Source organism: Monodon monoceros, unplaced genomic scaffold (genome assembly GCF_005190385.1).
Source record: "Monodon monoceros isolate NGI ecotype Baffin Bay Population unplaced genomic scaffold, NGI_Narwhal_1 Super_Scaffold_12, whole genome shotgun sequence".
NCBI classification, from domain to species: Eukaryota; Metazoa; Chordata; class Mammalia; order Artiodactyla; family Monodontidae; genus Monodon; species Monodon monoceros.
The window spans coordinates 119,050,978-119,065,983 of record NW_021703768.1 but is presented as its reverse complement, the minus strand read 5'-3'; the positions used below and the strand labels follow the sequence as shown (position 1 = coordinate 119,065,983).

General features: G+C 49.0%; 1 long non-coding RNA gene across 1 annotated transcript in view; it reads right to left on the bottom strand.

The window, feature by feature from the left end:
- LOC114892259 overlaps nt 1-13,096 on the bottom strand; it is a 209,360-nt gene extending 196,264 nt beyond the window's left edge. Inside the window, exon 1 of the long non-coding RNA XR_003792683.1 lies at nt 12,889-13,096. This is a non-coding gene — a long non-coding RNA (uncharacterized LOC114892259). The remainder of the gene's footprint in view (nt 1-12,888) is intronic.
- Between the last annotated feature and the right edge of the window lie 1,910 nt (nt 13,097-15,006).

Sequence of the window (15,006 nt, the reverse complement as noted above, 5' to 3'; positions counted from 1 at the left end):
CAAAAAAAAAAAAAAAAAAAAAAAAAAAAAAAATAACACACACAAAAATATTACTGCATCTATAATGTTATTTGAAAATAAAGTCAAAAATCTAAATTTCAGGTTTTATGTAAATGAGATACCCTGGAAAGTCTACCCCGATCCTCCCTAACTTGTTATTCTGCCAGAAGCCCTAGTTACTATGAAGATTAAATGAGATAATATGTATACAGCTCTTAGCATAGCGCCAGGCTCAGAGCCTCAATGTTTGCTATTTTTTAATGCAGTAATAATTATTACCCAAGATGGCCACAGAGGAAACCAGAATTTCATTTTCAGCATGTATAGATCACACCACAGCCATTTTGAATAATGCTCTAGATGTAAGACTACTGACACAAAAATGGGTTCATAATATGTTAAGCGAAAAAAAGCAGGTTACAAGTCAGTATGGATAGTTTTACCCTATTCTTTTTAAAGATAGTGTAGTGAGTAGCTAAAAGCACAGGCTATGGAACCAGGTTGCCTGGGTTCAAATCTCAGCTTAGTATCTTAAGCAAGGTATTTAACCATTCTGGGCCTCAGCTTTTTCATCTGTACAATAGGTTTAATCATAAAACCAACCATTGGATTGTTGAGTGATTAAATCCGTGCACACATGTAAAGTGCTGGCAAATAATAACGTTCAAGTGTTAGCCATCATCAATTAGATTTTATTTCACATTAATTTACAGTCATTAGGAAAGCATCTGGAAGCACATACAAACACCAAAAGCGGCAGCAGCCATCATCCTAAATAATAGGATTTTTTTTTTAATGGAAGTATAGTTGATTTACAGTGTTTCAGGTATATGGCCAAGTGATTCAGTTATACATATATCTATCTATTCTTTTTCAGATTCGTTTCCATTATAGGTTATTACAAGATATTTAATATATTGATATTTCCCTGTGCTATACAGTACGTCCTTGTTCTTTAGCTATTTTATATATAGTACTGAATGATAAGACTTTTAGCTTATTTTTGCTGATATTCTCATTTTCCCACAATTAATACAGGTTAAAAATAAATCTAAAGTTCTTAGGTTAAAAAATGCTTTACAAAAAACTTGGAGAAAGAGTCCGTAACAAAAACAAAACAGCAGATCCTACCCTCATCCAAGGGCAGTCTGAGTTTTGTTAGTGTCTCAAAGTAGCTAGTCGGGAGTGTCCCCAAGCACATGGCTCTCAAAAATGTTGCAGAACACACCCATGTGGGTCAAAAACATAATGGAGATGTATTTTTACCCACACACGTAATCCCATGTCCAAATATACCTCACACACATATGTACATATTACCAAAGAGAGGAGATTATAAATGCAAGTTACATCTAGTCATGGAAAGGGCCTTGGCAAGCAGCAACCAGAGGCACAAAGAACATTCTGTAGGTTCCCGGCGCTACGGTTCCTACGCAGGTCCTAACCCTCAACACTCAGCATCGACCAGCACTTGCCTGCCTTCCAGAACGGCTACCTTCTCACAACGCCACCACTTCCCTCAGCGGTACTGGCCATAGGGGACCACACTGAAGGACCACGACAAGCCAAGCCAACATCCAGAGCCGGCCGGGCATCCCGCCCCGCATCCCGCCCCGCATCCCGCCCCCACCTCCCTGAGGACCGCAGGGGCAGCAGGCAGTGGTGGGGTGTGGGGGGGGCGGGGTCGTCTCACTGCCCTGGACCCGCCTCCCTCCACGGGCAGAGCCCCAGGCGAGCCGCTGCTGGAGAGCTGCCTCTGATCCACCGGGTTTCGTTACATGAAAATAAAACACCGGCCTGTTCTGGGCCTGCCCAACACATTAGTGGGAGGAAGCTATAAAAGCTGCCAACATGTGTTACCTCAAGCATGTTCCTTCTCAAATACGCCAGGAGCGAGGCACGGTCTTTCCTCTCCTCCCTGCCTTCCATCTTTTCGGAAAAGGCTTTCTGTGTCCCGTTTATTGACATCCTGGCCTCTTGGCTGGTCCAGCTGCACCAGAGCCATTCGCCCTCCTCGCCATCAAAGTGCCCCCGTTCCGACCCACTGCCTGTAATGCACGCTTCCAGACCACACGGCCCCACTGGCTGCTCGAAGTCTGGCTCCGAAACCAAATAAAAAGCTTTTCACTTAAACTCCAGTTTACGTGCAGCAGCTCAAAAGTCTTATTTTCACGTCTTACGCAGCTCCCACCTGAGTAAATTTGCTCTAAGTGCCACTTTTCCATTTGTGGATTATGAAGCAGCAAGGAGGGCTAAGGGACGGCCCCACAGGATGACACAGGCACACAGGGATGCAAAGTGACCCCTTAGGGACCGAGAACACCGAGGGATGCCAGGACCCACGGCAGTGCACACCACAACCCTGGTAAGGGCAGAAACCACAACTGCTCCTGGCTTTGTCATAGCTGAAAGCATGGCTACTTCAACACAGTCCTGGCTTCAAATCCCAGCTCCGCAGATTCCTAGGTGTGTTTCCTTGGGACACAGGCCAGCCTTGGAGCTTATTTCCTTACCTATAAAATGGGGACATGGGACTTCCCTGGTGGTCCAGTGGTTAAGAATCCGCCTGCCAATGCAGGGGACACAGGTTCGATCCCTGGTCCAGGATGATCCCACATGCCACAGAGCAACTAAGCCCGTACACCACAACTACTGAGCCCACAAGCCCACAGCTACTGAGTCACAACTACTGACGCCTGCATGCTCTAGGACCTGCAGGCCACAACTACTGAGCCCGCGCACCTAGAGCTCGTGCTCTGCAACAAGAGAAGCCACCGCAATGAGAAGCCCGCGCACTGCAACGAAGAGTAGCTCCTGCTCGCCGCAACTAGAGAAAGCAGGCACGCAGCAACGAAGACCCAGCACAGCCAAAAATAAGTGAATTAATTAATTTTTAAAAAGAAGGCAATTAAAAAAAAATAAATTGAAAAAAATAAAATGGGACAACACCCCGGGGAGAAGCTACTGGAAAGACTTAATCGGATGATGAAATATGTAAGTTCTTACCATCATGACTGGCACACATAAACCCCCTGAAAGACAGGACCCATCATCACTCCAATTCATTTTTAAATGTGTGAAGCACGTACTTCGTGCTAGGTATAAGCAAAACAGACAATGGTCCCTGGCCTAAAGGGCTCACTGGGTGGGGGTCAAACAGCCAACCCCGTGTGACCACTGCTGCAATGGCTGTGCGCACACACAATGCAGACGGGGAAGGAGAGCTAAACCTGCCTGGGGAAATCTGGAAACAATGATTGTTTAAAACATATTAAAATCATTAAAGGCCTGATGACATCTGGTAGCTTCCACCCTGGCTCATTTCCCACCTACCCCTCCCCCACCCACACTCCTATGGGCCTTCGCTCTGTATCAGGTTCAGCCCCACCTCGGGGCCTCTGCCTGGGATGAGCCCCCCAGCATTCTCATGTTTGGTGCCCTCGCTTCATTAGGGTCTCTGCTCACATGTCACCTTCCTGGTCACCCCAAAAGACTTCTGCCCCCTTACACTGCTGTATTGTTCTGCACTCCCCGATACTGCATTCAAATCTACTTGCCTACGTGCTTATTATCCATCTTCTCCGCTAGAATGTGACCTCCGTGAGGGTGGGGACTTTGTTTTGTTCATCCCTGTGACCTCTGAATCTAAAACGCTGCTGGAATCAACAAGTTAATGAGCCACAGTTCGAAGCTGGAGGACTCCCCACATGTGAAGCACGAGGCTAAGAGTGTCATGTACGTGAGTATTTAATCCCCACCACATCCTACCGGCCTCTCCTGTTGGACCATCACCAGGAAGAGTGGAGTTGGACAGATCTGGGGGTACTGTACCCAGACCCAGTCTCCCCCATCATCGTTCCAAATTTTAGTGGCTATATTTCTGATATACGCCTCCCAGGGACACATCCCAAGACAAGTAAGTAAAGCCCGAGGCCTCTCCTACATCTGAGAGGCTTGCCTTCCAGAGTCTGCCCTCCCTAAGGATCAAATAGGGCTCAGCAAGCCCCACATAACCACAGCAGCCACCATTTACTGGATGCTTATGTACAGACTTTCTCTCATGTCCTCCCCACACTCTCCTTCGTAGTTATGACCACCTCATTTTAGAGGGGGAACCAAGTGTCAGAGAGGTTAACTCACTTTTCATGCTCACACGGCTAAGAAGTCGCAGAGCTAGGACTCTGAACCCCGGTCTGTCTGATTTCAAAGGCCATGCCATTACCCACTATTTCCCCAGTGCCTCCACACTGCCCACACGGGTTCTCCCCTAGCCTGGGTCAGCCTCCTTCGCCACTGACTGTGCACAGCAGAGCAGAGAGCAAGGGCTCTGGGCCAGACAGACATGGGCTCAAATCCCTGCCTTGCCACTTCTTGTGCGTTTGGGCAGGTAGTCACCCTCTGAGAATCTTGATTTCATCTGCACGATAGGGTGGGAGATGCCCACCCCAGAGGTGCGGAGAGCAGTGGAGACACAGGCCCGCAGGTACGCAGCCAGGCCCGCACAGCCAGTGAGAAGCGGCTCTGGGCAAGCCTCAAGTGGCCGCAGCTGCCCTGCCACTTCCCCCAGCTGGGTCCTGCCCGGTGGCCACCAAGGGCTGGGTCGGAGTCTCCCTGTCCTTCACAGGAGAGCCGCCCCCAGAAGGCAGAAGACAGGCGCTCTGCCAGCACCTAGTAAGTGCCCAATTCACTTTAAATACACGAGCACCAATCTCTCCTTGCACGTCAGCATCATCTGTGGACAAGTTAACGTGATTTACTAAAGCCTTGGTTTACTTTCCTGTAGAAGAGATGATCATTCGCCTGCACCCAATAATTATTCAAAGAGGTGAAGCATGTCAAATGCTTATAGCAGCACCTGACCCATGAGAAACACTCAATAAATGTTAGCTCATGATTGCATCCTATTTCCTAACCCAGGAAACAGACCCCAGAAAGGCAACCAATTTGCTTGACATCTCACAGCTGGTTCAGGGATTTGACCACCCCCCCCCCGCCCCCCAGCCTGCCTGACCCCAGGCCACTTCCATGTGGACATTAACACACCCACTCAGTGACCAACACTGGACACTGGAGAGAGAAATGTTATGTTTCAATAAAAAACTACAGCAGGCCCTTATGGGTATCCAATTCTGGTCCTGTTCATTGTCTTTGAGCTGTTTTTCACCTCTTGGTAAATTACATTTTACCTTTTACTTTGTCACCTCCCTGTAAATTGTATTGGATCCTGCCATCCTGCACATTTTCTGCCCTTACCAAATTCTCCATTCTTCTAGTTTCCCATTTTCTCCCACCCTCCTGCCGTGGATTCACTGAGCACTGCAACCTGACTGCCCAGTTCCTTATTGGAAGTACAGGCTGGTCCTGACTGACCTTTCCCGCCAAGATCTAAAGAAGCCTTGCAAGCTGAAGCTAGACTACAATGTGATAAAAACTTCAAAACACTCATCACCACAACAGGTCATGAACTCTCTCATTTAAATGCCTGATAGTTCACACCATCCAGCAAACATCCTCCACTGCCAAGTCCAACAGATGGTTCAGCTGGTCCTTAATGAACAAAAGGTGACTGAATGTGACATGAACTTACATTGTTTAAAAGGAGAAATGTCTCCTCTGTCCTCGAACAAGAGGACAGACTGACAAAGACTCTCTCCTTGACCAAACTGTCGTTAGGCTTCTCTGAGCCCCAAGCCCTCTTCTCAATGAGGCCTTGACCTTGGCCTTCCTTACCAGGCCTACACAGCCCAGTCTTAGCAAGAATCCTGCTAATTCCGTTTAGAGAGAATCCCCTAGCTTTGATGTCTCAAGTCCTTGGCCTGCCTTTAGCAAGAATCCTGTTGGATCAGTTTAGCAAGAATCCCCTACCCTTGATGTCACCTCTTAGTAATTTTCCATCCACTGAGGCCCTCACCCTGTTCCTTGGGGGTAAATCCCCACCTGTCTTTGTATTCAGAGTTGAGCCCCATCTCTCCCCACTACTGCAGTACCCCTATTGCAATAGCCCTGAATAGAATCTTCCTTATCATTTTAACGAGTGTCAGGATAATTTTTTCTTTAACCGCCCTAAGGCTTGCTTCAAGTAGGAGGGCCTCCCCTCCCTGAAAATTCTCCAGTCACGTCCCAGTCAAATCCCATCCCGGATCTCCTGAGAGCCACCTCTCTCCCCTGCCCAGCACGAGCAAACCTCTAACAACCACTGCACTGGTTCTCCTGCCACCGCCCTGTGGATCTTTGCTTCTAACAGGCTGGCTGCCAGCCCCCCACTTCTCAACCATCTATTCACGCAGAGAACACGAAAATACTGAAATGTTATTTCCCATCTGGAAATGCCTCAGAGCTAAACATTATGTAGGATGTGATGGTGTTCATCTACCCCAAGCGAGGCTGAGAGAAACACTGAGACAGGAGGAGACTGCTAGCGAGGCTGAGAGAAACACTGAGACAGGAGGAGACTGCTAGCGGGAGGGATGGTGCGTCAGCAGGAGCTAAATTTAGCAAACGAAGCCTCTAACTTCATTCTTTTGTGTGTGGGGGGGGGGGAGAGCGGCAGGAGAAAAATGTATGCACATATTTAAATGAAAGAACCTTTGAGAGAGAGGGAAAGAGAGTCCACATCCGTCTCGGACCTGCAGAAACGCCTGGAGGGGGAGGCATGCCAGGAGGGGGAGTGCTCTTAGGGGGGCTGCCCCAAGTCAGTGGAAGGGCTCCACCTGCCCAGCCCCGACCCAGGAAACCAAATCCCTTGGGGGAAAGGTCCCTTTGGACCCAGTGAACGCGTGGTTACAAAGGAAGCTGCAGATTGGGAAATTCAAATGGTAACTGCTGGGGGCAAGGGAAGCAGGTGGATTCTGAAAAGCTAGAAGTTCTGGAAAAACCTGTAACACGGCTTTGAACAGATTCTGTTTTCTAGTAGAGTGGCTAGTATAAAAATACGCATCATCTAGGCCCCAAAGCCTCCAGGGAGGAGGGTCCGGAAGCCTTCGAGAAGAGACGTAGACCTCCCAGGCAATGCAAAGCGGTCATCTGAGCACAAGCGCAGAGCCCCTGCTCTGCCTGTAGCCGGCTCTGTGGGGTTGGGCCAGTTACCCCTTTCCAGGCTAAGGGTAACAGTCTTTGAAATAAAGGTAACAGCCCAGCTGCACTCTAAGACATTATAAGATACGCATGCCTGGATTTGCGTGCAGGGAAGCGGGTGGACATCATCAGACTCCACCATCACCACCGCCAGAATCAAGACTTCTGCCTTGACCTGGATAAAAGATCCATTATTAAGATATCTCATTGCACTCTGAAAAATGTATCAATCCCCACAAAGGCCAGCGCTCTCACGGTAAGCAGAGTCATTATAAATCAGTAAGAAAAATACAAGCACGGCAACTGGGAAATGAATGAAGGGCGTGAAGAGCAATTCACAAAAACATACAAATAACTTAATTCTATGGGGAAAAGAAATGGGCAGCCTTACTGGTAACCAGAAAAGGGCATAATTAAAATAAAAACGAGAAAGCTTTTCCCACATATCAATTAGCAAGTTCCTAAAAACCCAGTAATACCCAGCAAGGGCCAGGGATCAGAGAAATCTGAATCCTGGTGCACCACCAGTAGACGGCAAGGTGGCCTGACTTAACCAGGGGCAACCTGGCCAGATGAGGACAAAAATTCTTAAGTGGACAGCCCATGTGACCTAATAATTCCACTTCTAAAGCTCTGTCCTACAAAATTATTCAAGGATGTGTACAAAAAAATACATCTAAAGATTTAACCACAATATTTTATAATCCTAAAAAATGGGAGATGACCTTCTGTCCAATAAGAGATACATCTATATGGTGAAATACAACTAAACTAAAAAATCAGGCTACAAAAACACAAAGATATAGGAAAATGTTTATGTTACCTATTAAGTGAAAAACAAATTCTAAAGCTATATAGACAGTAGAATCAAAATTTACATATAAGCCATCGCTAATACACGTAGGCACACAAATAAATACTAGAAGGAAATACAAAAGTATTACCAGGGTTGGGGACTTCCCTGGTGGCGCAGTGGATAAGAATCCACCTGCCAATGTAGGAGATACGGGTTCGAGCCCTGGTCCGGGAAGATCCCACAAGCCACGGAGCAACTAGGCCCATGCACCACAACCACTGAGCCTGCGCTCTAGAGCCCACAAGCCACAACTACCAAGCCCACATGCCACAACTCACCTAGAGCCCGTGCTCCGCAACAAAGAGAAGCCACGGCTCCCCAATGAAGAGTAGCCCCCCGTTTGCCGCAACTAGTGAAGAGCCCGCATGCAGCAACAAAGACCCAATGCAGCCAAAAATAAATAAATAAATTTATTTGTTAAAAGAAGTATTACCAGTGTTATCTCTAGAAGTAGCATGACCATAGGAGGTATTATTTCCTCATGTTTACTTTTCTGTATTTTCAAAATCCTTAAACAAATAAGCAATTCTTTTGTATTTGGAAAAACTGTATATCATTTTTTAAAAGACAGAAAGGAGAAAAGACGTCTTTCCTTCTTTCTAATACGTAAAAGGCATTAAACAACTCCAGCCAGAAAACTGCCACAGGCCCCTTGCTCAGCACACCCTTCAGAAAACTTCCTCAAGCACATCGCCGACCCCTAAGGAACTCTCAGTCCCTGGGCCCTACTTTCATGCTTCCTCTCGCCCTCCTTTCACCAAAGATCTGTCATCCACAATTCACGCAAAGAAGGGAGATCACAGCCCCAGTCCCTCAGACACCGAGGGTCTGTCTAGTCCTTGTCTCGTCCAGCCTCCTACCTTTAACCAAATGAAGCCACAGAGTGTCAATGGTTTTCATGATTGTTTCAGAGACTGTCAACTCCTTGCAGCCTCTCTCACAAACCCTGAGGAGGGCAAGCAAGCAGGCAGGCAGGCAGGCAGGCAGCACCCCAGGTTTATGAGAAGGAAAGCAAGGCTCAGGAATTGAGGGCAGGAGCCCAGAGCTGGCTTACAGTCCAGCTCTCTCCAATCCCACTGACTCCAGACCCTCTTCAGCCAGCCAGGGACCCCCAGCTGGTAGGGCATGGGGCCCTGGCATCCCCAGCCCCATTTGGCCAGGGGTATACCTGTCTACTGACCCTTCAATCTCCCTCATTCATCCCCATCTCAACCCTCTGTCCCTGCTCCTGCTTCCATAATAAAAAGGCTCGGAGAGGGCTTCCCTGGTGGCGCAGTGGTTGAGAGTCCGCCTGCCGATGTAGGGGATGCGGGTTCATGCCCCAGTCCGGGAAGATCCCACATGCCGCGGAGCGGCTGGGCCCGTGAGCCATGGCCGCTGAGCCTGCGCGTCCAGAGCCTGGGCTCCACAACGGGAGGGGCCACAACAGTGAGAGGCCCGTGTACCGCAAAAAAAAAAAAAAAAAGGCTCGGAGAAATTAGGAGAGCCTCCTCTCACAACTCATTAATTTAGTTAACTGTCTCATCTTTTACTATCCTCTCATCTCATAGATCAAGAACTTCTCGTTTTCAACGTATGAGCCAGAACTCAGCTATGATTGATAGAAGCCACCAAAGTCGACATGGCTTAAGTGGAGAAGAGTGGAATTCATTAGCTCATGTTACTGGGTTGTCCAGAGTGTACGTTCGACTTCAGGCACAGCTGGATCTAGGTGCTCAAACATCAGCGCTCTATTTGTCTTTCTTTCTCCATTCAGCAAGCAAGATATTCACCAACAGAATCAATAAATTGCCTTCAGTGGAAGAAATCTTTAAAATAAAAGGATTCACCAACAGGCTCACATTTACATCCTACCAATTCCAGCAAAAGTACATCATCTTCCTCAAGAGCTCTGGCAGAGAAGTGCCAGGAAGGACTCAACTGGCTACATTCAACAGCCCAGTCCTAGGGACACAGGGCAAAGGTCAGTCCCTTCTAGCCACACAGGAAAAGGTGTTCTCTTCCTAGAAGGAAGTGGGAGATGCTGGAAAGGAAACCAACAGAGTTCCACCTTAACAAATCTCTTCCACTATAAGAACAAGTTAGTTTCTTGGCACAGGTATTCACTGGCAGCAGTAAGCATGGATGATACCATCGAGCTGGGGTTACTTTGCCACCCAGTCAAAATGAATTATTAGCCAACAGTCACAAGAAATGCCCAAATACTACAATGAAAATCTAGGTGAGAAAGTGGTTTTTTTACTCACGTTTACTGAGGTATGACTTACCTACAGTAAGACTCACCCTTTTTAGTAGAGTTCTACCAACGTTAGTGAGTGCACGCAGCTGTATGACCACCACCACAATCAAGACACAGAACAGGGCTTCCCTGGTGGCGCAGTGGTTGAGAGTCCGCCTGCCGATGCAGGGGACACGGGTTCGTGCCCCGGTCCGGGAGAATTCCACGTGCCGCGGAGCGGCTGGGCCCGTGAGCCATGGCCGCTGAGCCTGCGCGTCCGGAGTCTGTGCTCCACAACGGGAAAGGCCACAACAGTGAGAGGCCCGCGTGCCGCAAAGAAACAAAAAACAGAGCAGCCTGGCTGGCAGAGGGGGTGGTGCCGTTGTGAAAAAGGGGCTCTGAGGGACTCACAGCAAGCAAGGGCCATACACCTTGCTATTACCTTGAGGAGGAGCATTCCGGGCAGAAGGAACTACCAGAGCAGAGGCCGGAACTACCGGAGCTTGGAGTGTCTGAGGAACAGCAAGCTGCCCCGAGGCTGCAGGGAGCACAGCAAGGGCGGGAGAGGCTGGGGATGAGGTGGGAGAGAAGGGCAGGGCCTCAAACAAAGCAAGGTGATGACGCCTTTGGGTTTCACTCAAGTGAGATGGCAAACTGTCTAATCCAGACCTCCCACACCATCTGCCTGCTCCACACTGACATTCAGGGGGCTGGGTCCTGCTGGAGACTATCCCCCAAGTTAGAGCCAGGGCAAACTCAGTCTCCACACCCACCACCTCGCCACTGTTAGTCTTTGACTTGAGGTAAGTGACCAGCAAATAGCTCAGTTATGAGTACTTAACTATGAGCCAGCACGATTCTAATCATGGAGCTCTTACAGAACTGCTCGGCACACAGTAGGGTGCCATGCAATTCACCACCTTAATTAAGCACTTTTCAGAGTAAAAGAGGGTACATTAGGACTTCCCTGATGGCACAGTGGTTAAGAATCTGCCTGCCAATGCACGGGACACGGGCTCGATCCCTGGTCCAGGAAGACCCCACATGCTGCGGAGCAACTAAGCCCATGCGCCACAACTACTGAGCCTGCGCTCTAGGGCCCGTGAGCCACAACTACTGAGCCCGCGTGCCACAACTACTGAAGCCTGTGCGCCTAGAGCCCGTGCTTCACAACAAGAGAAGCCACTGTGATGAGAAGCCTGCACACCACAATGAAGAAGAGCCCCGACTCACCGCAACTAGAGAAAGCCCGCGCACAGCAACGAAGACCCAACACAGCCAAAAATAAATAAAAATAAAATAAATTTATTTTAAAAAAAAAAAAAACAAATGATGTCAGAACCAGAAGACCTTCCCGGGCCAACTAAGAGTCAACACTATAGTTACCTCTTCTTACTCGTGCATTAACTTGAAATTCACTTCTCCGGGTAGGTGTTCCCAATTCCCCAAATCTGCATGAAGGACCCACAGCACCCTTTAGGTTCTCTGCTGCAGCACTGCTCACAGCCTGTAGCTCAAGAACCTCTTACGAGTCCATATACCCAACCAGACTGCAGCTCCAAGGAGGTGGGGTCTGGATGTGTCCTGTCCTCCACTGCGGGCATCCACAGGGTCTCCCAAAGAGCAGGTGCTCAATTCCTGCAGCTAAATGAACTCATATGGTCTCTCATGTGTATGCTTGTCTGACCCTGGTGATGTCACTACAGAGTGAAATACTCTTACATTTGCATTTGGGCTCTGTGGGAGTGGGACCTTTATTTCATTCACTGACATATCCCCTGAAGTCCAAAATGCAGTGCCCAGTAGGTAACGGTACTCAAGTAATGTCTGCTGTGCTTCTAGCATCTTTTCCAAGGACCAGGTAACGCCTACGGGGATTTTAACAACAGAGGGAGGGACAGCCTAGCGCTCCGGCTGCACTGTATCTAGTTATAATGTCTAGTGCTAGAAGTTAAGACAGAATCAAGACAGGAGATCCCATCCTACCTAGGCACTAGGCCTTATTTCTCTCTTGTCACGTGATTTTTAGGCTGTGTCTTTCTTGCAGAAACTTGCATGTATCTCACCGGATGAGGAGGAACCCAACTTCCTAGCCCCTTCCACTCCCAGACATGGCTCTCCATAGCAACTGGGAACCTGAGCTGGTAATCTGTCTCTTCAACCAGACCCCAGAGCACACAATCCCCTCCCTAGAAGGAAGAAACCAGCCCAACACAGGCTCCAGTGAGCCAGAAAGGAAGGACAGTTAGAAGGAAAACACAAAGGCTGCTCTCTCGGTCCTGCCCTCTCCTTTTCACATGCAGTCAGCCCACATTCCCTGCGGCGGGTGGGGGGGTGTCAGATAAAACAGCAGTGGGCAGTTCAGCTGGTCCACCCGGACTAGTTACTGCCATCCGACCCCATGGGCAGAGCCCCCTTCCAGGTTCCCAAGAAGGAGAATCCTGCTCTGGACATTCATCAGCATAAAAGACCAGCTGTGGTTTGGGGGCAAACATCCTACCAGCCGTCCAGCTGCCCACAGCCATGCCAGGGACATCACTCTACCAGGGACCCCACGCAGCCAATCAAATACATCACAGACCACTTTACATCACCTCTCCTACGGTCTTCTCTAAGGCAGCCATCCAGCAGAACACAGGTGGGGGTGGAACTCATGCCAACACTTGAGCAGCTCTCACAAGACACTACCCACTTTGTTTTTCCCACATTGTGCGCCTAAGATTTCAGAAACACTCCTTACCTTTCTCCACCCAGAGGGCCTCTTTCTCCATCTGTTAGGGATCCTTTTTCTTTCCCCCCTCATAAATGCAGATGTCACTGGAAGAGCCATTAAACCTAAAACGAAATTTTGAGTTAATTATCTGTCTTTGGACTTAGAAGGCGGCTTTGCAAGGTAAAGTGAATTCTTTCTGGAACCTTGTGGATTTTTCTCCCTGACCCCTGATAATCTTACTTTCCCACTATACAGGACTTTTTTTTTTCCCTGAGTTAACTTCTCTAGGTTTAAAAAAAAAAAAGAAAGAAAAAGAAAACAACACACTTCTGGTTGTGGAAGGAGGGGAGGGGGAAATAAGCAAATACAATGGGGCCCCCTGGCCCCCATCTGTTCCAAATCTTCCCCTCACAGGATGTAATGTCTAAAAAGCAAGAAAAATACTCCTTCCTCTTCCAGCATTGGGCAGGATCTTGCATGCAAAGAGAAGAATGTCTGGTTACTCTGTGGGTTTTCATCTGCTTTTTAACTCACATGTGGCCAAACTACCCTGGCCGCCCAATCCCATTTCTCCCTCTCCCCCCAAAATCCCGGTGCTCAGCAGGGCTCACCGCTCGTGAAGGGCATCCTGGTTCAGCCAAGGAGCTCCCACCCCTCCACACCACACCACCAACCCCTTTGGCACAAAGGATCTGTTCTAAGCCTGGCCAATGACTTCTGCAGACTTCTTAGCTGAAGACCTGCCAGAGGGAAGCCAGGGCCCCCAGAGGAAGTGGGGCCGCCCCTGAGGGTAAAATGAGTGGGCTCGGGGGCCTGAACTTCTTGACCTGCGCTCTCACGCCCTGCTTCCAGGCACTCGGCACACAGATGCACACGCGCAGCCAAGTCCTGCGCATCTCAACAGGAAGGACGTTACCCAGCAGCTGCAACGTCCCTACTGATGCCTTTCCAACACTGGGAGGGCGCTATTTACAAGAAGCGCAGCCGGAGGGACTAGACGAGTTCCAACTTTATTTCAACCGACCCTTCTTTCCGGCTTCTATAGTTCTCCTTGAAATTAAAGAGGCCTTCCTCCCTGAATTGCCCGATTTTTACGCAAGGACAGAGGCTCTCATTTAAATGATTGAGAAACCCTGACTGAGAAGATGGCAAATGACCCCCCTGATCTGCCGCTCCCCGTTTGGCGCCTCACCTTCCTCTCCTCTGCACCAGGCCCGCCCCGACCCCACACCCCACCACCTCCTTTGTTTTTCCCACATTGTACACCTAGGATTTCAGAAACACTCCTTGCTGCCTTCCCTCCCCCACCCCCAAGCGTGCTCCTTGGCACATACTCCTTTTTTATGCTGGTGCAACCCAGAGCCCCTTGCAGGCTTCCTCTTACCATGGCTCCAAATTCTCCTTCCTTCCTGCCCTCTCACCCCTTCTCATCACAGCCTCCAAGGCCCTTGTGCTCTACCCTCACCCACCCCCTCCTCCGACCTTACAAACTACCTCCTCCTTGCTATTCCTCAAACATACCTCAGGGCCTTTGCACTTGCTGTTTCTTCTACCCAGAGGACCTTCTTCTGGGGTGTTTGAAATTCTGGCTGCCTCACGAGATATAAATTTCTGCCTGAAAATTACCTCCCTAGAGGGGCCTTGCTCCTAAAAAGCACCCCCATCACTCTCTCCTCACTCTACCCCACACCTGCTTTATTTTCATTCACAGCTCCTTTCCCCACAAAGGCTCTCTCCTTGACCAAACTTTAATCAGGCTCCTCTGAGCCCTCTTCTCAATGAGGTCCTGCCCTTGGCCTGCCTTCAGCAAAGAATCCTGCTAAGTCTTCCCCTACCCTTGAGATCCGATCAAGTTCCTCATTACCCATCTTTGATGTCTAAGTCCTTGGCCTGCCGTCTGCAAGAATCTTGTTAAGTTGGTTTAGCGAGAATCGCCTCCCCTTGATGTCTACCTCATCCACTGACCCCCTCAGTCTGTTGATTGGTTCTAAACCCCAGCTGTCTTTGCCATGCTCAGAGTTGAACCCAATCTCTTTTCCCTATTGTACTTGCCTTCAATCAAGGCATCCCTACCACTTCAACAGGTGTCAGAGGACTGTTTCTTTAACACCACTCGACATCATAGGGTCTTTCTGTTCATCTGTC